Below are 6,241 nucleotides of genomic sequence, written 5' to 3'. Positions count from 1 at the left end.
TTATTTCTGTGCCCCATAGAATCCCTCTATTGTTATTTTTGTGGCTTTATATTATTATTGTTAGGTCGGCTGAATTATATTGTGACTCCTTAGACTCCTATATATAGAAAGGAGGTTTTGTCATTTGTATCATCCAAGAATTTTTCATTTATGTAATGTAAAGGAGGTTGCCCCCTCGAAGAGACTGAATTCTAAGGCGTTGATCTTTCTTTTCTATCTTTTCTTGAGCTAGTTTCATAACAGAGGCATGCCGAATGGTCGCGGAGTTGGCCATTCCCAGGGGAGAACCGGTCGAGGTGCACATTTGAAAGCTTTCTACAGGGCTGCGTGACACTCGCATAGAGTTGGCTAAGGTTCAGCTAGAGCTGAACCTATAGATTATGTTGGCTTAAGGGGGCCTAACCCAGGCAACCTGCTGCACTCCATAAATACGCGGAGTAGCCAGGCAACCTTCCCTCTGGAAATTACGTAGAGCAGCCCATCCCTAGGCTTTCTCTCAAATTTTGCATAGTTCTGGTTGAGAGTTAGGGCTTCAGTCCAGAAATTGCGTAGAGCTTGAGGGATAACTAGACTAGCTGAGCCCAGAAACTACGGAAAAGTCACTCCAAGGGTTGTAGTTTGTTGCATGTGATCCCAAGTTGACTAGTTCCTTCGAGCACTAACCAATCTTGATTTGCATGCATGGGATGATTTTCCCAAAAAAAAGAAAAAGAAGGAAAAAAAAAAAAAAAACATCCTGATATTTTAGGGATCCATTTTTAGCAGTTGGGGTTACATGCAAAAGTCGTCTTAGAAACCTCCCACCAAGTGTCGCTTTTTCCTAGATTTGTGGCATGAACATCATAAACCTCGATGTAATCAAAACTATTTATTTAACACTTCAGAGATCATTCTTCACTTCGATCTTGGAGCTCTGGCATCCCACATCGTATCTAGGAGCATTCGACACATTCAAAAAAACTTTTCCCAGGTAAGTCCGCTTTTCATGTCTTTTGCTGCTTTCCTGCCAATTTTTGTATTTCAATTTGTGTGTGTTGTTTTCTTCCTTTTTTTGAATGTTTATTGTCATTTCAATGCATGTTATCAAATAGAAGAATTGTTTCAGTTTTTCATTGCATCTCACTACTGTTGCAAGCATGACATTGTTTCTGCACTAGTGGTCATCGTTGCAATGATTCGATTCACACACTTACTTGTTTTCCCATTTTCTGAATCTTGCACTCACTGTTTTCATGCATGATCATTCACTGTTGTCTTCACTAATCTTTACCATGCATTCAACCTTTTTATGTTTTCAATTGTCCATCGGTGGGTCTAGGTTACCTTGGCCCGGACCTTGCCTTACTCGGCTTGCACTGTGCATTTCTAGGAGTGAAGGCCGTGCCTTCCTCCCAATAATCATTCAGAGGTTTCCCAACACTGGCATCCAGGCTTGCTCTATCCAATTTTGAGAGGTAGTGCCTACTAGCCTTTGGAATTGCACAGATGCAGTTGATGGGGTTGTAGTCATTGCTGATTGAAATGATGAATTACGCAATTTCAGTCCTCAGTAGGCCAAGCTGGACTATGCTCTGTGCAATTTCAGTAGTCTATTAGCCCACTGATAGTCCGAACTATGTTATACACAGTATTGGAAGTCAGTCTACTAGCCTCCCGTTGAAAATTGCGGAATCTTTCCAGTTAGTCACCCAAGTTTGTTGCATGTCAGTCCTGAAGTTTCTTTTGGTTTTCAACTGACAGATTTCTTGCCATGAGTGTTGCTCTGTCTCCAAGTATCACAGGTGTTTAGAAGTCTCTCAACAGTATAGGTACAATGGCTTGTAAGAGAGCAAGGCCAAAAGACAACGTCGAGAGTGCAACTAGAGATGTAGTTGAGAAAGTGTCTATGACCTTACCCATTTATGAAGACACCAAGCTCTTCATAGAAAAGGAGGTCAAGATGAAATGGAAAGACATCAATGACACCTTTTCAAGCACATTTGAGGAGAACCTGGAAGACCACATGGTCTATGTCGACATACACAAGTGTGTTTTCTACAAGATTGCATGTAGGTATCCCGCGTTTCCATGTAGGGACATGAACAACTAGATTGTCTCACATACTGATATGGAGCTGATGGTGTTGATAAATGTCAGTGGAATAGAACTTGCAACCTTCAGGGAAAGAGATTTCAGGAGATGTATCACTTTCCACAGTTGGTGATCAAGATGGATACACCCTTCACCAGACCCAACAACAGTGCAAAGTCAAGAGACATCTTGAAGAGCTAGGTGAAAGAGCCATCCAAGTTAAAGACAACACCCAACTAGGTTTACAAGATAAGTATACTGCGGAAGAAATATCAACTCTTGGTCATATTTTAATCCTGCCTATATGGCCAAGAGAGCACATAAGCCTTCTAATAGACTTGGATGATTGTGTTGGATCAGTTGGCGAGTGAACGGATACCTTTCAACTGGTCTGACATGTTGGCTCTCATGTTGAAGGAATAAGTAACAGAAGCCCAACATCCACCCAAGTGTCAGCGAGGGAAGCTATTCATGTCTTCTTACATACCTGGTAAAGTTTATGCCCATAAGTAGTTCCTAGGCTTGGGTTGGGCATGGACACCTTTAGAAACGTCTCTGCACGCTTATTCCAAGTTGTTCTCCGAATTTAGCTTTTATGGAGTTATCATATGACTATTAGACCACTTTGTCACCCTGGTATACAAGATGATCTTTGAGCAGGATCAACCTTGGATGTCACAAGCAATGATGGAGGCATTGATAGACATAGAAGATTGGTATGCCTCACCCCTTGGCACCTTCATCTAGATGTACAATGCAAAGAAGCCTCCACATGTTTTACTAAAGTTTTAAATGGATACGCTAGTCATGAAAGAAGTGTCATATCACATCTCGATAGTGTTGTCAGCTAGACTGGATAGGAAGAAGAAGGCACCTTTTCCTGCTCCTCCTTTGTGGAATGAATTGTATGAGATCCATAATCTCAAGAATGCTAAGACCAAGATGGAGGAATTCAAGAGATTCACCTTCGGCACCAAAAGTTTCAATCTGTATGACCCACATTTCTTAGTGAAGGAATATTATGTGAGAATGCATCATCATTGGATCCACAACATGTGCCATTCACCTGAGGAAGACCCACGAAGATATTTTTATCACTTCTCAAGACTCAATGAACTGGTCGGCATAACTATAGAGTGGTTATCAAAGCAGAAGGAAAAAACATCTCAGAGAGCAGTATCATCAGTAGCAGCAGAGGGAAGCAGACTTGCGCTTGAAAAAGGCAAGAGGAAGGTTGCAAATAGTGCGGAGGTAGAGAAAATCTGCAAGTTGAAAGCAGGCCCACTTGTATTGAGAGAAGATTTGGAGATTGAGGCTAAGAGGTGATAGTGTGACACGAGGATCACGTAAACGTAGAGGGAGAAATAGAAGATGGAGGAAGAAAAAAGAAGTTGTAGGATTGAAACAACAACTCAGGGAAGAATGGGAGCTACGCATAAGAGAGAAGGAAGTGCAGCAGGAACAAGAACAGAAGGAGGTGCAACATGCACATATTGATGAAACCATGCCCATACAACTTGTTGACTCATCTGAGCAGCTAGCACAGAGAAGACAGGGTGAGAAGTTGCAAGAGCAGGACTTTATTGAAGATATTGAATAGGTGCTAGAAGATATGGACACGAATATGGTTAAGCTCTACTTAGATTAGGAAATTTACCTAATGCCTCAGAACGAGTAGGCCACCCTATCGAATTCACCAGATTTGGAAGCAGAGTAGTTCCCAAGCGATCAAGGAGACACTGAAATCCTTGAATACAATGTGGAGGTGGAGATGCACAACATATATTTCAATGAGTCACAACACAGAGTTGTGCAGTCATGCAGAGTGCCCACTCCGGATGTCCATGTATCTCCTGTGTAGTTTGAAGAGTGAGTGATTGTGTCTGATGTGTCCAGAAATCCAACTGCATTGGTTGATGCTACCAAAGCATATTCCAAAGCCACCAAATTGAGTGTTATATTCTTGATAGATGAGAACAAGTGCATGGCCAAGGAGTTACAAGAAGCCAAGAAGGGAGAAGAACATGTTACAACATCTGCCAGATAAGACTTGAGGAGAGCAATACTAGATGAGGTATTGTCTCTCGAGAATGTCACGTGGAAGTTGTACTTTAGGCTCATCACCCTGCATAAGTTAGTTGTCCATCTAAATGGTTGGCAGAAGTACTATGCTAGGAGAGCATACATCTTGTCATATCTACACACTGCTCTCGATCACATCCAGTTGTGGAAAATGAGGTACAAGGGATCCCCACTACACTTGCCAAAGATAATGAAGCCAAATGCGATAGTGTTGAAGGCACACATCCAGAGTAAGATCTGGAACTATGAGGAACACCTGTAGCTCATCACTAGTTTATAGGCTTCACATGCAAGAGTGTTCAGGAGCATGGATGTCATTGTGTGCACACATGCGATCCCATCCATTGGCACACTCATCAAGGGAAAGACAAAGAACCAAAGTCTGATTGGATCTAGACATGTACTTTGATCAGTTGTTGCGCATAGCCACCAGCACAAACTGGCAGATGATCAAAGACACTATGCATTAGTATGTTGCTGGTCAAGCCCCACTCAAGACTATGATGTGCATGTTATCTGACAAGTTGGGTAGAGGTGCCAAATTAGTCTACCCAGATGCAATGGAGGCAAGAGTTCAATTTCAGAAGGATGTCACAACAGAGCACACAGACACCATAATAGACTAACAAGCTTGGTATCAATTTGCCACTATCAATCATCATGAGGATATCGAAGAGTTAGTCTTCCCACAACTGTCTGAGTCTTAGTGATGTCTTGGATGGATTACTCAAGCCCATGTTTGTCTCACATGGGTACATGTGTAGATTGTAATGTAAGCATGTTGTTAAATTGAAAGACCAAGTGTCAATAGTAGAATGCAATAATCATCTAGTAGTTGAAGAGTCATGATGGTAGGTGAAGAGTCACAAAGGTGAATGTTAGGAGTCACCCAAACCTTTTCTATTTATAGAACCTCATAACTCATTGTATAGGATTTTGGGAGCCAAGCTTCCTATAGGGATAACTTAGAGAAATCTTGGAGTGTATTGTAAAAAGCCTTGGATTCTCCATAGTTCAGAGCTAGTACATATCTTTGGAGGAACAAGCAACAATGACTATAATGTTCCACTATCGGGGCTAGTGGAATTCATGGTTGTATGTATGATTATATCTTTCACTCTTTTAGTATAACATAGCCAACATGTTTCATGTATATGTTGTTATTGTATTTTGGCTATCGTAGTTACTCTAATGATATAGGTAGTTGTTATTTATGCATGTATGTATGGACTATTCCCTATGTGTTTGTATGAACCTTATCGAATTGTGTTGTTGATATAGCCCATCACTTTGGATCATCAACTATCCTTCTTTACATATTACGATGTATTTCTGCTGAGGTGTTCCCTTTGATGCTGTGTTCAATCACAAGTTTCTAAAGGGCGGACTTGTTGGTGTCCAGGTAGGGGCAACACGCAAGGTATATCCTTTCAAGGAAACACGCAAGGTATATGCAGGGGCAACTGTGTGATCCTTCCAAACCAAGGGTTTGTGTTAAGATTCAAAGCATAAATGCAAGATCAACAACTCACAAAACCACAGAAATACTCATGAACAATAAAGGACTATAACAACACACATAAACTGATAAATCACAAACACATAAAGATGCAACGCCTGATCAGAAGAGCAGGCCCAACTCTCTGATTAGGGCTGCGTTAGCCATGAAAAGAATTAGAACAACAAAATGGATGATATTTTATTAATTGGTAACATAAGTTTACAATGTTGATGGGTGAACCCCCATCCACAGGATCAACCTGCATTTTATACACAAGGAGGGAGATTAACAGTTCTCTCGCAAACATAGCAACTACAGATACAAAGTTATACATTAGTTGGAACAGTATCAACATCAGATGCCTGGAATAGCAGAAAGGCCCAAGAATAGTTCAGGGCATTTGTTCTCCAAGATATGCGACCTCCTGCTAATCGGCCATTGCCAATTCTATTGCAATGCACTAAGTAGAGGGTTCCTATTCTCATGCTGTGGTCAAACACACGTTTAGTATTGCAAATAGATAGACTCCATGCATTTTACTTCATTAATTAGAATATACCAATAGGACAGTAAAGGGGGGAATTACCT

The sequence above is a fragment of the Pinus tabuliformis genome, chromosome 6, assembly GCF_031772625.1.
Source record: "Pinus tabuliformis cultivar Carrire ecotype Pingquan chromosome 6, CPIR1, whole genome shotgun sequence".
In the NCBI taxonomy this organism is placed as follows: domain Eukaryota; kingdom Viridiplantae; phylum Streptophyta; class Pinopsida; order Pinales; family Pinaceae; genus Pinus; species Pinus tabuliformis.
The sequence above is the reverse complement of the archived record's forward strand: the minus strand, read 5'-3'. Positions refer to the sequence as shown.